Consider the following 16,299-nt stretch of genomic DNA (forward strand, 5'->3'; position numbering starts at 1 on the left):
GAGGAGTCTGCAGCACACATTAGGATTCTGGGCACACTCAGCCATAGTTAGAGTAAATGTATCATTAAGTTGGTATCCTTTCCTATTCAAAGCACACTTTTCAAGATTTATGTACTGCAGACAATGAGATAGCAGGAGAATCAACTTGTGCTCGACTCTTCTTGCATTCAGCCCCTGTCCCATGGCAAGATAACGTTAATAAAAAGGGTAAGACAGAGCATAGAAGTCAGGTCACTTCTACATATGGGAAATACAACCCCAGCCCCACACACACCCAAAGGCACAGCAAAACAGAAGCTGTGCTGAAAGAGTACCTTTAAGGTCACAAAATCAAGCCTTAAAAAATCAAACCACTTCATCAAACAGCCTTCCTCCCATACACACACAATTGCAGGGAGCATCCCAGGCCTGCAGGCAAAACCATGAGTTAATATGACTTCTAAAAGTTCTTAAATATCTCAGCTGAGTGTGTGCAAACTGCACTTTTTCCAAAGGTTTGCAAACTCAACAAACTGAGCAAATAGAAGTGACAGGAAGGGTTGTTATTTGTAAACAATCTACTGTGCCATGGCTGTGACACGTTTATTCCAGATCCAAGGGGTGCTATGAAAGATCAACAACTATATTTTCAGCTGGGCTAAGCACTGTATTTACAGGGCACATGTCAATCCAAACACTTAACCTTTTTCAAAGCTGCAACTACACCCCATTTTCAACAGTGACCAGTGATTTCTTAGATGCCCTCACTGTTTGAATGGGGAAGAAGCCTGTTTTTTGGAGGATGGGTGTCTTATTGCCATTGACACAGCTTGCCTGGATTTCTAACTGAACTGACAGCACAATATAAAAATAAAACCAAACCAGCCGAGCAATGCTATTGTGCATCTTAGCAGTAATAGGAAACCACATTGTCCCTTCAGGCAGATGAGCACAGCACTGAAGATATCTCCTAATGTCATTTATGTGAAAGTTGCATTTTTATTATAAATTAATCTACCATGCCAGTCACACATGCAAGCCCCGTCCATGGTCATCACACACACCAAGAAAATGAGCCTTGCTTGCTTCTCCATTTTGCAGCTGCTGACTTGCCCTGTTTGAGGGGAACTCAACAAGGTAGGATTAATGGGCAAGGGTCTGGTAATAAGCAGAATTTATCTGTCTTAGTGGGAAAGAGGGACAGCCTCTGCAGGAGCACAGGGCTGCATCATCCATGTGCTTGCTGTGGGTGAAACCACTGGAATGTCCATGGCAGGTTAGTTGGGAAATAAGACTATTGTATCTGTGCTTTCACTTGCCATCATGGGCTCTTAAAATCCCCCTTTTCTTCTTTTTAGAGTCTGAGGCAAGTCCCAGTGAGAGTCACTGAGTGTATGGATGGTTTGTGTCAACACCTTCAGCTTTGTGCCAACACCTTCCCTGCAAAAAGATTAAAGGCTTTGGGAAGAATGAACTTGAACATCATGAAGCAAAGCTAAATAAATCAACACAGGGGCCTCACCACAGTCACCTACACAACAAAGTCCCCTGCTATGATGTATGTGGTGGAAGAATCCAGCAGGTAGTTGATTTACCCTTCAAGACAGAACTACTAGAGAGCAGCCCTCTGTGCCAAGCTCCAGATAAGATGCAATCCAAGTTCTCTGGCTGCTGGAAGGTGTCACTTGCTCTGTGTAAGGACAGAGACGGTGACATGATGAATGATCATGACAGTGCTGGTACAAGGTCACTCTGAATTGCTCTACACCAGCACTGGAGCTGACTGTGGAGCACAGGGGCCAGGGGAGCAGAAAATATTCCACTGAAATCTTGGAAGCTGTAGCCCTGATTATGGACCAGAGCCCTTGGTTATATTCAGTGCTATACTCAGCAATGAACTATAAAAAGCCTCTTTTTCTGCTTTCTAATGATTCCAAGCTAGACTAGAAGTTAGCCAAAATTCCTGGGGCTTTCAGCATCAAGGAGCCAATCCCTGCATATTCCTTCTCTTTGCCCAGTGGATGGGAAGAGCCTGTGGTGTCCTGTGTCCTTCTCGAGGCAGGTACCCAGAGAAGCAGGTGGAGGAACTGTACGCAATTCACTTTGACAATTCACTTTGGCTCTGACCATGAGTTTTCAAAGTAAAATTCAACTCACGTCTCAGCGGGGACTCAAGGTCAGTGTTTGTCAACATGCTTTATATAGGAAAGAGGCTATTTTTAATCTCATTGTTCTTCTGGTCCCAAAAATCTTAGAATCATGGAATGGTTTGGGTTGGAAGGGATCTCAAAGATCACGTCATTCCAGCTTTCATCCTCATGAGCCATTCAGAACAATGTATATGATTCCTGTATGTGCAGAAAACCCTGTTGGAGCTGCTCTGTGGGGGAAGGAGGGAGCAGCTCAAGATGCACTGAAAATCTGATAACTGGATTAGGCACAAGAAAGCATTTCCTGAGGGGGAAGAATCCACATCTTCCCTACTGAGAAAGATTTCTAAACCAATCTCATTTATCATGCATTCATTTGTTGAGTAAATATTCATAATATATAAGTGCTGGTGTCACTTTAATATTCTGATTAGCATGGTACATCGTTTCCTCTGTCTGGATAATGGTGAAAGTCATGCTAATCGAAGTAATGTTGTGTGTCAAATGACACAGAGCTGATTTACTTAAGACTTGGATGTCTGCTCCAATTAACTTCCAAAGCAAATTGCACTGAAGTTCCTTTTTCTGTCTTTTATGAAATAGGATACATAAAAAGTATGAGTTACAGAGCAAGTCTGCCAAAGTTCTCTCGTATTACCTCCTGACACATCCACTGACCTTCAGCCAGTTCCAAAGCAGAGAGAAGCCTGCAAAACTCATAAGAGTTATCCCCTGTTCCTGCAATAAATTCATATCTATTTGCAAACACGAGCTCAGTGAGCTGCCTAGTTCACATCTCAGGCTTTCCTGGGCACTGCACAGCTGGTACAGCAACAGCCCTTGGAGAGAGAAAGAAACTGTACGTGGAATAAAGGATGTGAGAGATATAAAGTCCATATGGCTCAGTGAAATCAGATCATTGTGTCTAAATTGCTTCTTTAACTGTTGCTGGATGTGTTTATAATCTACTTTTACAAGGCACACAAAAAAGCACCACTCAGTTGGGTTACCATTGAAAGCCTGACCTTATTAACAGCCCCTGTATCTTGTCTCGTGCACTAATACATTACTGCAATATATTGTGCTGCTCCAATATTTTTGCACTTCAGAAGTGCATTTGAAAAGTAGTTTACATGACAATCAAGCACGCAGTTCAGGCCAAGTGAGTGGAATGAATAATGAAGTACAAGGAAACAGTAGCTGGGCACAGTGAAAACAGAATTATTTTGGCCACATCGGTTTCGAACGAATTGAAGTCAAACCAAATATTCAATGGTTGCAAAGATATTACTTGAGAATAAGGCAGGGGAAGCACGAAAGACTGGAATCCCAGTTGATTTGATTTCTGAACAGCAAAATTACCAGTTCAGTTGCCAGCACACTGCTTGTATCTCAAATCCATAAAAATTAACTGTAGGAAACCTTATTCAGGCTCTGACTCAAAACACAGCCCAGGCTGTAACTCCACACTCAAACCTAAATCCACTCACACTCGAACCACACGAGCTCCAAAACACTGAGCACTTGTTCACAGTGCAGTGATTTTTCAGGTGAATTCAGATACAGGCTTCAGCACTTTGCTGAGTCAGCTCTTAGCAGCTCTCCTGGCCTTGCCCAGTCTGTAGTGTCAGATCCCAGGGAAGGGTTTGTGCAGGATCTACAACGTCTAAGAGCAAAGAGGGGATGAGGGGGTGCAGGTCCCTGGATCCCGAGGGGCTCAGCTGAGGACCACCACCCCCACCATGCCCACAGCCCCTCCTGCTGCTGCCCAGCTGCTCCTCAGCGTTTAGTGCCACTTTAAATTCTCCTGGTGAACCAGAAGCACCTGAGAAGGAACAAGTAAATATTTAATCTACCGTCTGAGTTTTAACAGGTAGTTCTGGGGAGAGCTATTGAATTTTTATTGGGAGAGATGATTTGTGCTCGGAATATTAGAACATGGTGCTCACTCAGGGATGTTCAGAGCAGCAAACTCTCCCTAGAAATACTTGAATTACCAACATTTCAGCTGGGTTTTTAATGACTCTTCCTAAAGTGAGGGGACTTTATCAGTATTCATGGAACAGGCCGGCGGGGGAAGCTGCGGTCGGATCAGTGCCTTTTCAAAGCCAGGACTGAAGTTGATTTGCACCATTCAGTCACCAATAGCAATATCAAATACAGGCTAATCAATAGTGGCTGACAGCTCTGGAATAGCTCTGGTGATGCAGATGTGCACCCACGGGCTCTGTCGGAGCATCGGCCACGCAGGACCCGCGGTCCCGCCCGCTCAGCTCCAGCCACAGCACCCGGGAAGGGCAGGGGAGAAGAGACTCGAGCCTGAACTTCCTTATTTTTAATTAAGTCAGTTCCTCGGGTTACCTTAATTGAGCAATTTGTATTTAATTTCCTGTTCGGGGGGGAGGAAGGATGGGGAGGAACAGATGTTGCCCCCTGCAGTCTGTAGAACACAGAGAGCCGTGAAAACTCATCCGTCCACCTGATTGCTTTTTCATTAAGTGGCACAGATGCTGGGAAGGTGGCAAGAACTGAGCTATGTCAAAACATTAACTTCTGCTTTGGAGGTTTTTTTCCCCCACCATTCTGCTTTGAATTAGCTAGTAAAAAATAAGATGGAAAAGAAGGTAGTAAACCTGCTTTCTCTCTTCCAACCTTTGAATACACAACAAACATCTGGTTTTGTCTTTTTTTTTTTTTTTTTCTGAGAGAGGAGTGCAACTAGGGACTTTTTGCAATAACACACTGATTTTTCTAAAGGATGTTTGGGCAAAGGCTTATTTATGTACTTCATTGGTTTTTCTGTTTCTTGTAGAAGTTCAAAGTCATAACAGCTAAAAAAGGTGCAGGACTGATTTAATACAGGCTGACATAAATGCAAGTTTTGGCCACACTATTCGAACACTTGTCAAGTGGTGTAGCACTGTGATGTATCCTCTGTGCAGCTTGGGAGGGGTTGCAAATGCACAGATTGCCTTGGGTTGCAAAGCAGAAAGAACAGGCTCGATTTTGAACAAAATGGGGCAGGGAGGGAGGAAGGAGAAGGGAAATTCTTTAGATCTCTGAAGAATTTTTTCAGAATTGTCCAACACATTAATAGATTCGAAACATGTAAAATTCTGCAGCAGCAGGTATGGAGGTTACCTGGGGAATGGCCTCTCCTGAACATGAAAATATATTGATCCATCTCCAGAGTTCTCTGGTTGTGGCCAAGTTGCAAGTCCAGTCACTGTGAAAGGAGGGGAGCTGAGATCCTGAAGGCTGAGTCTAAAGGGAACACTGAGGGCTGATCCTGAAGCAAAGCCTGGGCCATCATTTTGGTGTGGCTAAAATCAAATTAGGTAGAGACCCTCAGGATCATACAATTATGGAATCATTTAGGTTGGAAAAGACCTTTAAGATCATCAAGTCCAACCATTAAGATCTCTTGACTGAATCATTTACACTGAGAAATAACCTGACTATTTCTGCTGCACTTTTCCAGCAGGAGGACATGTCAACCCTACACCTTGTCTGTGTAAAGATCTTTTTATCTGCTTGGATTTAACCAGTCTGAGAGCAGAGTGAGCTACACTTACCCCCGCTCCAGGGGCTCAGGGATGCTCAAAGCCAGAGGTTTGTAGTGGATTTGTTGGTGGGAGAGAGGAGAACACATTGGAGGAGCAGACTGCAGGCATTAATGGGAAGGAGAAAAGTCATAACCTTGCCCCGGGAAAGTGTGCAAGCACCACATTTTTAGGGAAGAGATCACTCTGCTGGAAGAAATGACATTGTTTTCTTCAATAAAAAAATGTATTTCAAATTACTAAAATATGTGAACCATTCTCTTATATCCCACTAGCTCCAAACCATAAAAATTTACAGCTGAAGCCAACTCTGCGTGGAGCTGAGGCTGGTAAAGGAGACTAGACCATGACTTGTTATGTAAATAAGCCCATAAAAGTCTTGAGATTTCACGTGAAAATCAGACCTGCAGCAGCCATTCTGCCTTAGCTCTGTGGATTGTTTAATTTGTATGTACAAGATTATGCAGTGTTATTATACAGAGAAGGCAGTTTACAAACCTTTAAGTGATCAATCAGTTAAATAAATAAAGCCTCTCTGGTGATGCCGTTTTAGGAAGCGCCTCGGCCTCCTGTCATTAACATAATCAGCTTGAATAATGTTTTCCCAGCAATTACCACCGGCGGGTCAATGTCTGCTATTAGCAACCTTTCCTCCATGGATCCCGAGCACAATAAAGTGTGACAGCCCCAGAAGACACCGGGTGTCAAAAGACTTTCTCTGGCCAGACTCCTTTAATGTGGCACATACAGGGACAGTAGATTGTCGAGGATCACTCAATGCAACAACAATTTACTGTCTCAGTGGGAGTTTTCTTGTTTCGAGAAGTTCAGCGAGTGTTATAAATCTGTAAATTACATCAGATGTAAGAGGAAAGTACACATATACCAAAGTGGTTTGTAACAAATGAAAGTTGTACCTGCTCAGAAACTGCTTTTTCAACCTGGATTTCCTTTCCCTGTGTCGGTACCTCTTGGCAGTAGCTGACACGGGGTCAAGCTGGCACCAACATTCAGGCTTTAAAGCATTTTGTTGCAGAAGAAATGCAGTAGAATGTTTTAGGAAAAACAGTATTTGGCCACTAAACTTAATTAAAAGCAATGTGATTAAAGCTCAACACCCCGGGGTTACCTGGAGGGTTGTGGAGGTTAATTGCAATTGTTACTGTATTACTTTCCAAACTCAGATTTTTCATTCCTTGTATGCAGCAAACCCTGCAAAGTCAGGTTACAAAGCTCTACATATAACACAGGAATTTTGCTAATTCTTATGTAAGAAAGTGATCTACAGACACTCACCACCTTTGCACAGCTGGAAAACAACGACATCATAGGCTGGTGGAACTGCTATTCCAGACTTCATGCCAGACCTCCAGTGGCATCAGGGAGCAGAATCCATCTGTCAGTCCCAAGGAGCATTCCAGAGTTGTTACCAGTCCAGGAGAGTGGGGTCACAGCAACAGAGTCACTGGAAAATGTCATGCTGCAAAATCTTCCATTGTGATTAAAATGGACATTTGCCTCATAAATACATGGAGGAGGGGTTTATTTTCCTGTGCAAAATACATGTACAGACAAATCTGTCCACAGAAGCTAAAAACAAAAGTCAAACAAAACCTCCTTATTTTAACAGGTATAGGTTGCCCTTACCTCCAGCCTGGAGATTTTGATCCTCACCTGGGTGCTTTGGAATAATTTCCTCACTTCTTTTCACCACCAGCCCTTGCAGAGTGAAGCCATCACCTTCTCCAGGTTGGGAAAGGGATTTGGGGCCTTCTACAGGTGAAAGGACAGCAAGAGTCAGCTCAACCTTCACCTAGACACCTTGGTGAGCAATAAGGGCAGATTTCCTGAAATATGTAATTTTACTGAATAAGCTGACAAAAAAACCCACCAAAACAAACACCCAAACAAGCTCCTAGAAGCACATGGGTGATATCCGAAGTCTTGATTTGAAAATAGACTTTTGCCTTATTTTTTAAATTCCTTTCTCCTGCCATTTTGAAGTAACAACCCTGCAAGTCTCATGTTTGGTCTTGTAACATACAGTAAATGATTGTATTTAGTCTGCAGAATTTAACATGATTTATGGTCTCAGAAATTTGAAAAGCAAACCCCACCTCTGTCTTCTCTCTCTGGAAGCATTTCAGCTATTCCCACTTTCAATTATTTTCAACTCCACTGGTGTTGATCAGCATATTTGAAATTCAATCAGCCTTCTCATTCAAAACATTTCATGTGTGTGTCACACTAACAGTCAACAAGAGTCCCGAATTCAACATCTGTTCCTAATAGTAAAGGGGTTTAATTTGAGAAATGAAAAATATATAACGTAATTACCAGGCATTCAATCAGAATGAATAATGTGTTTGCTACCAGCATTCTGTCCTGTCAGCAAAAACCCCAGAGAGGCAGAGCAGCAGCAAAGTGGAATTTCTAGAAACTGGGAGGGGAAAAACCATCCAAATACTGAAATGAGAGAAAGATGTTACTGTGCCTTCCCTGTGGATCCCCCCTGGGAGCACAGGGGTCACTGCTGGGGGTACACACCACCCAGCTGTGGGATCAGTGATGCTCTGCTGGGGTTTGCCTCTCATCACACCATCCCTCTGCCCTGCTTGCCTTCTGCAGACAGGTGGGATTTGTTGCCACAGAGGCAGGCTGGGTCCTGTGGAGGATGCTGTGTGTCCCCCTCATGTTCTAAAACCCACTAATAGATACCTGTTATACAAACTTTTAAAAAATTTTTTTAGCCTGGTTAACCAATCCTGTCACTCAGGTTGGATATTAGGAAAAATTTCTTCACTGAAAGAGTGGTTGAGCATTGGAACAGGATGCTCAGGGAAGTGGAGGCACCATCCCTGGAACTGTTAAACAATGAGAGGATGTGGCACCTCATGAGATGTTTTAGTGGGCATGGGGGTGTTCAGTCAGAGGTTGGACTCTGTGATTCAGAACATCATTCTTTCAAATATCTGGTGTAACCCTACCAGGTTTTGGTATTTAGGGAATAAACATTCCCTTGCCAGGGGGAGCAGCTGTCTCTGGGCAGAGGTTGGAGTTATTTATCCAGCACATGGAGCTCTTTGCACCCACAGGATGTGACATCCCAGCAGCACCTGGACCTTCCTGTGAGCATCTGCTGAGGTTAAACAGCCACCAATGCAGAGGTAGTGACATTGTCCTAGTACTCCTTGGACCTATATTTTAGCACATTTTCAGGCACAGGAAAACAAACAGAAACAAAATGGTAATTATGTTGAAATATGGTCATGTAGAAAACACAGATTCCCTCCTTTTTGCCTCAGAAGTGAGAAAAGTACTTCACTTCTCGTATTTTTGGGCAATGCTCCACTTGATTCATAATTTAGATGTACGATTTTGTATCTCGAATCTGCTCAGTCAGATGCACAACACAATTTTAATTATTTCAAAATTATTTAAATGGAATAATAAATCTAGTGTTTGATGTAACGTGGCTGCCTGACCCAAAGAAATATGTGGGTAATTATCATGTTTCCCAAGTGGATTGTTTTGTTCCCCAAATCAGTCACTAATTAGTGGCTACACTCACAATGATCACTCGGAGTAATTGTGATGCTTTGCTGCATTGTTTTGGACAAGAACAAAATAATCCTCTTAATGAAAATAAATTTATAGATTTTACTCTGAGTCCAAAATGCAAATGTAGTTGATCTGGTGGTTATAAGCACAATAAACAGAAGTGACTTAAAAAAAATACAAGGGTTAGGAACTTGTAATACTTATTTTCTAAAAAAGAAAACTTGGTATGAACCCTGGGCACGAGCAGTTTGGGAGACTCTGGAGAGACCACCACACTCTATTCCCAATGGAAAACCAAAGGAACTCAGCCTGGGCTGCCCCACAGTGCAGAGAGATATATTGGGTTAATTTATCAATAATTAATTAGATATCTTTGGATCAATGTTATCTTTGAAAGTATCTACAATCTCATTATCATTGCAGAACCCTTGACAGGGTCATGGCAAAGGGAGGTAAATTCAATGTCTAGTGAGGGAAGGGTCTAGCCATGGATGAGAGTTTTGGTTAGAAGAGGAAAGATCAGTGTCCCTTAGGGATGCTTTTAAAACTTTTCTGTATAATAATTCCTGTGGGATACAATGCCATCCCAAACCCCATTTTCTCAGAGCAGCCCAGCCTTCTAACATCCAACTTCAGGTAGCAAAGTCCCCTTTAAAGGCCAGCGACCTAAATTAATAATAACCAGCAGTAATACTGTTGATTTATCATCTCTGGAGCTATATTTTTCACAGGTGTCTAGTTAAACTTGGAGTAATCTCCTCAATCAGGACATTTTTACTCTCAGTGCAGTTACTCCAGTGCAGGCTTCAGCTGCATTTAAAGCTGCTCTCAGGGCTCTAATCTGTGTTTTGTTTTAAATGCTCTGGGAAAATTAAATAAAAAAAAGGTTGCTGAGGCATGAACAAAGATGAAGAGAGCCAAGAAGAAGGTATGAAACAAAAGCTCTGCCCCCAGTCCTGCTTCATTTCATAAATCCTTGATTATAGGTGGAGAGGGCAACATAACCTCAAAAAAAATTCCTCAGACCTCTACAGTATTTTGAATAAAAAGTTCCTTCTCACTTGCCTTTCTGTCTGAATATTGCTTTTTTCTATGTGTTTCTTTTAAAAAATACAGCTCTGCCTACACACTGTGGTATTTTTTTCATTCTTATATTGCATTATATAAATATTTTGCCCAAAAAGCTGTGGCTGCCCCATCCCTGGGAGTGTCCAAGGCCAGGTTGGACAGGGCTTGGAGCAACCTGGGCTAGTGGAAGGGGGTTGGAATGAGGTTTTATGGGAGGTTCTACATCTCTTTGCTATTCCACATCTCCTTTGAGCCCATTCAGGTAGCAGGGAGTTGTGCTGATCTTACTCTTATCAGCAGTTGCCAGGGCTTGGGAAGGTAACTTTGCATTAGCACAAAGTGAGTAATTCCAGCAGTCCTTTGGAAGAGCTCTCAGCAATAGCTGCTGTATGAAATGATTCATTTCCCATTGCTGTCAGCAGTTCTTTTATTTACTGTGATTTTTCTGTCCTTTATCCCCAGCCCTAATTTTGACCTTGAACTCCCTGGTTACGTTCTGTTCTTCCCACAGCCCTCAGAAGCTCCTGTTGCTCTGTGAGGCTGCAGAGTGGGTGCTGTGTGACAGCAGCTCTCACTCCCCAGCTCCTGTGCCCCTGCCTGCACACCCCACACATGGAAACATGGAAACAAAGGGCAGAGACCACAACAGCTTTGGCTCCTCTTTCCCATGTTTTGATGGGAATGTCTGGTTGTTTAATTATTTCCTCGTTATATAGGGTACAGCACCACTTGTGTGTGAGCTGCTTCAACTAATGTGATTTTGCCACGGAGAATGTGAGAGAAGGTGTCCTTAATGGGCCTGCCTTGAACAGCAATCAACACAATGAACACACCCCACATGACCAGGACAAACAAATTGAATCATTCCTGCAGCTTTCATTTATCCACTTCCCATCCAGGTGCACAGAAAGCACATTTCATATTAAATCCCAACCGCATAGTGGACATAAATTTACACAGAAGTATTAAATTGTTTCTATTTATAAAGTAATTCTGGATGAGATTATAGATTCCTGGCTTGGATTGACTGCAAATTCGCCATCCTGTGACTTGATTAAAATGCATTATGAAAGGAAGATGGCAGGAAGGCAGCCTGCAATTCCCAGGCAGGAAAAAAAGCATCCAGCCTGCACTGCTGAACGTCCTCTGAGCAGAGTCCCTGCCTTAGCACCCAACTGCATCTTTGCTGCACGCTCAGATAAGCCCAGCTCCAGAATGTCACATTTTCCACTCCACGTTTCCATTTAAAATTCCTGTTTCACATGCTATTCTGAGGCCAGTTACTCGCAATCTGGATCTTAATGCAAATATTTAAAGCTTAAGATAGAACCAGGAGTAGCGAGCTCCAGGACTGATGGAGCATTAGAAAGCCTTTTATCTTCCCAAGTTCCCGTTTCACTTTGGATCCAGCACAGTAAGTCATGGCACACGGGCCATATCCGTGTCCTCATTAATGAAAATAAGGACAACAAGAACAAACAGCTGAAATAAATGTCACGTAAAAATGCCATTTTCAGTGCGTGAGAACATTCCCCAGGGCTGAGCCCTGGAGGAACGCGAGCACCAGGGAGGGCTGAGCTGAAGGTGAGGGCTGTGGTGACCCCCCAGCCTTTCCCAGCACCAGGGGGATGTGGGGGAGTGGGACTGGCCAGAGAACCACAGCAGGAACACCACCACCAAATATATATGAATTTTTGTGTGTATGTATATACTTTATCTAGATATCAACATAAACCACCTGTATCTACAGATCAATCCAATCCAAGATTTCTCTTTACCCAGAGACCTCAGTGTCTCAGAGGAGGACACACAGCCCCAGGGACTACCCTGCATTACCCACCTGATCTGATATTTAACTTAAACCCAAAGCAGGTTCTTGAATCCTTTCCCAAGTGTTTGTATCCATCAGCTGGGTGGGCATTCCTTGCTGCTGTGTGGGTAGATAATTGTCCTGGAATCTGTAAATCAAATGTTTCAGGTTTAAAAGACAATTGCAAGAGGCTATTCTCGTGTTGTATTTTCCATTTCACCCTCCCTTACAGAGTTAATGGCAAAATGCCCTTAATGTCCCTTTGCAGGGATAACCAGAGATATGTAGCATAGCAAATCTACCTCTAATAAAATGAAATGTCTGAATTGAATTAAATGAGATTCTGTTGATATCTTTTGCTGGAAAATCGACCTCTTTATTCTTAAATTGACCTGTCCTTCAGTCTCTTGGCACCTAATTGTTACTTCCCTGGTGTCTGCTAATGGATTTGAAATCAAAGGAACATAAATGATAATTGCAACAGTTTAAATTCCTTCTCATTGATTTTTTTTTCAGCCCTTACTGGCTTCTTTGCAAATCCACGCACACACACACATGCTGCTGGGTTTGTACCCTTGCAATAAATCAAAACCAGCTTGGAAATGGCAAAACCACTTGGATGTTCATGCAGCCAGTGCTACATTTCAGTTTGGAGGCCGCATTCTCCAGGTGTGTTAAAATGACATCGAAATATGGCATTTTCTTGGGATTCAACACTTGCAAAACCAGCAGACTGTCATTTTTGCTGGGCTGTGTATGATTACAGCATGGCACGAGGCTGTGCTATGAGAGGTGGGGAAGCTGAACACTTGTGCTTGTTCTGAGGGTTTGATTTGGGGTCGGTGGCAGCTCTAACAAGTACCCAATGCTGTTCTTTGTCTGCTCATATTTTAACCCCCAGTGCCAAAAGGTCACTTGCTTCCAAGCTGTCACTGGCTCCAACAAGGAACAACGTCTTTGCCAGTGTCGTTCCCCCTCCCCTTTTGGCCTGATCAGATCTTGCTAAATAAATCACAAAAAAATGACTTTAACATTCCCACCATGCTCATCTCCTCGTCTGGTTTCAGAAATGCCATCTAGGTGGAATTTGTGCCCAGTGTAATCAATTCAGAGAGTTTCCTTCCCTGATTAATTCTCCACCTGATATTTTGATCTGGTGTTAATTCTGCTCCCTTTTTTAATCCTGCCATTTTTTTTTTTATTTGGGGGGTGATCACGGGGCCAGCCCATACCCCAGTCTGTGCATGGAGCTGCCCATGGGGGTGACTGCCCACTCCTGTGTCCTGCTCACTCGTGGCAGCCCACCCCAAAAAACACTGGCTCATGGGTCCCACCATGACAGATGTCATTTCTCCTCCCTTCCCAATATTCCAAGCATTGCCTCCAAGCAGGAGCTGCCAGTCTGTTCTCTCCTCTGCCCATGGCCTGCATGGCATATTTTAATGCAGATTTTAAACAGGCACCTCTCCAGAGAAAGACAGAAATGATGCACTGCAAAGGAAGAAAAGGCTCCCAGCACCAGCTGCACCTCCCAGACCCACACAGGCCCAAACAGAGGGTTTATCTCTACACAGTGTTGTGGGGGAAACAGCTCTCTGCTTAAATGAAGAGATACAGCTGAAAATCAAAAGGTACAAAAAAAGGTAGCACTTCTAACACCCAGTGAGATAACAGCAGTGCCATTCATGCTCACAGATATATTGGAGGGATCTGAAAAAATCCTGCAATTTGTCTTTTCTTCTGACAAACAGATGCTGTTCATCACCTGTTGCAGCTCTGGGAAGTGCTGGGACTGTAACAGCACAGATCCAGAGCTCAGCACCTGCTCAGAGGGCAGGATACCCCAGTGGGATATTACTTTACCTTTGGAGTGAAAACACCTCCTCTCCATTTCTTGCAACTGAGCACAATCAACTGCAAAAATCTTAATTGTTCCACACTGAGCTTATTGGTCAGAATTTCCAGAAATCCAAGGGAAAAAAAAAAGCATCCCTGTCCTTTCTGAGCATTATCCTCCATGTGCATAAAGATACACTGCAGATATTTCCATGGCTCCAATATTTACCAAAGCACCAAGCAATGCCTGTTTTAAATGCCTCTTTTTAACACAGATCTCACCAGTCACGAGGGGGATGCGCAGCCTGACATCTCACACTGTGCATCACCGTGGCAAAATGTGATGGGACAAGTCAGTGCTCTCCATTTGGGATTCAGGAGGCAGATGGATGGACTGTTGCTGGTTAGTCATCTCTGGGCAGAATGTCATCATAACTCTGCAGAGCAGTGAGGGGGGCACAGCTTTCAGGCAGGGATCTCCACAGCTCTTTAGATGCACTTGGCAGCCTGGGAGCTGAGAAAACAGACCTATTTTAACCAGATCCCAGACCATGGGCTTCAGGCAATCTCTTTTTCTCAGGGAATCATAGAATTCTAGGATGATTTGGGTTAGAAGGGTCCTTAAAGACCATCTAGTTCCCCTCCCTCTGCCATGGGCAGGGAAATCTTCCATTATCCCAGGTTGCTCCAATCCCCACCCAACCTGGCCTTAAATATTTGCATTGATGGGACAGCCACAGCTTCTCTGGGCAACCAGGGCCTCACCACCCTCACAGGGAAGAATTTCTTCCCCATGTCTAATCTAATCTCTCCTCTTTTAGTTTAAAGCTATTCCCCCTTGTCCTATCACTACATGGCCTTGGGAAAAGCCCTTGTGAAGAAGTGTATGGCCATGGCTGTATGCATGGTGCTGAGATCCTGGTGTGGCCTTGTTTCTGCCCTCCCAGAGCTCAGACACAGCCCTGAGCTGCCCCAATGTGTTTGTCCATCATCCAGGTGATTTTGACACCAAACCAGGCAGGTGAGTTCCCTCCCACAGCAGAGCCACACATAATACATGGTGCACCACACTTTGAAGGACAGTGTCTCCATCCCCTTTGGCTTTAACTAAAAACACTCAGAGCAGGTCCCCTGAACAAGTCCTTGTACTTCTGCTACCAAAGCCTTTCTGTAATCAAACAGTGCAAGGCAAGTTTAAAGCAACCAAATTAGTGCCTCCACCACTGGCAGGGTTTACTGAAAATAGGAACATTTTTATGCACCCAATATTGTCTCACTCAAGGCATGCTGGCTGTTTTCTCTCAGATGATCAGTAGGCAGTAATATTTTGATGCTCTGATGCTACTGAAATAAAGACATCACAGGAAGAGCACTGGATGATTTTTATCTCGAGGAAATCTAATGCAATGTGCCACTTCAGATTTTTTTACACCATAAAGAACAGTAGGTATTTTGGCTGCACAGCAGAACCAATCTTCCAGGTACCACCTTTCTCAGCTGCAATGACATTTCACTCTTACTTTTTTATAATGTAGTGTTATAAGACAAATATTATTAGCATGAGGAGCTTTACAATCTCACTGCTTGAAAGTTTAGACTTGTGAGGAGCACAGCAACCCCTAATGACACCAGGATGAGAAGCAGAACAGACCTTCCCTGCCATGTCAACAAGTATTTTAAATCCTTGTTGAAAAGCTGCACAATTACATTATGAGGGAAAGTATCTGAGGAAGCAAATAGTCCCTGATTTCCCCTGGTACCAGGGCACGCTGCCTGAGAGTTGCTGAGACATTTCAAGATCACTTTGCAGTTCAGGCAGGACTTGATGAACAGCCCATGACATGTAATGAGGAAAAAAAGAAACACCAATTAGAGAGCTGGGAAAACTTCCAACAGGAAAAGGGGCTTTTCCTGGTGTCTTGGAAATGACCCCTTGCAATGAGGGAGTTCAGGAAAATGGCCAAGGACACAGGTGGATCTTGTAGCAGTGCCCTTCTGTTGCTGAGAGATTATCTGTATGAAATACGGAATATTAAAGTAACAATTCCCTGGAATCTAGAGAGGAAGACTCCATCTCATTTTACCTGGAAAGAGGAATCTTCCCCTGTTTTACAGCTCAGTTATAGAGAGTGGTCAGAGACACAATGGTGAGAAGGACAGAGGGAAGGGAAGGGAAGGGAAGGGAAGGGAAGGGAAAGGGAAAAGGCACAGTGTTCATGGGATGAATCCATGTAGTGGTGTCAAAGAGTTTTTCCAGATGGGATTTGTCAAACGATTTGTGCACTCAACAGAAGATGCTGAAGAGCTTCCTTAGGTTACCAAGCCATGTGGG

At 43.5% G+C, this 16,299-nt stretch overlaps 1 long non-coding RNA gene across 2 annotated transcripts in view; it reads right to left on the bottom strand.

Moving 5' to 3' along the window:
* Positions 1–16,299, bottom strand: part of LOC135422763 (uncharacterized) — a 50,838-nt gene that overhangs the window by 6,343 nt on the left and 28,196 nt on the right. Inside the window, exons 6-7 of one of the 2 annotated variants that reach the window (XR_010434580.1) lie at positions 7,340–7,465; positions 6,610–7,242 (exon numbers count right to left, since the gene is read on the bottom strand). This is a non-coding gene — a long non-coding RNA (uncharacterized LOC135422763). Of the gene's footprint in view, positions 1–6,609; positions 7,466–16,299 lie in introns of both variants that reach the window. The other variant, XR_010434579.1, reaches the window with a different exon arrangement.

This window comes from Pseudopipra pipra, chromosome 15 (assembly GCF_036250125.1).
Source record: "Pseudopipra pipra isolate bDixPip1 chromosome 15, bDixPip1.hap1, whole genome shotgun sequence".
Taxonomy (NCBI): Eukaryota; Metazoa; Chordata; class Aves; order Passeriformes; family Pipridae; genus Pseudopipra; species Pseudopipra pipra.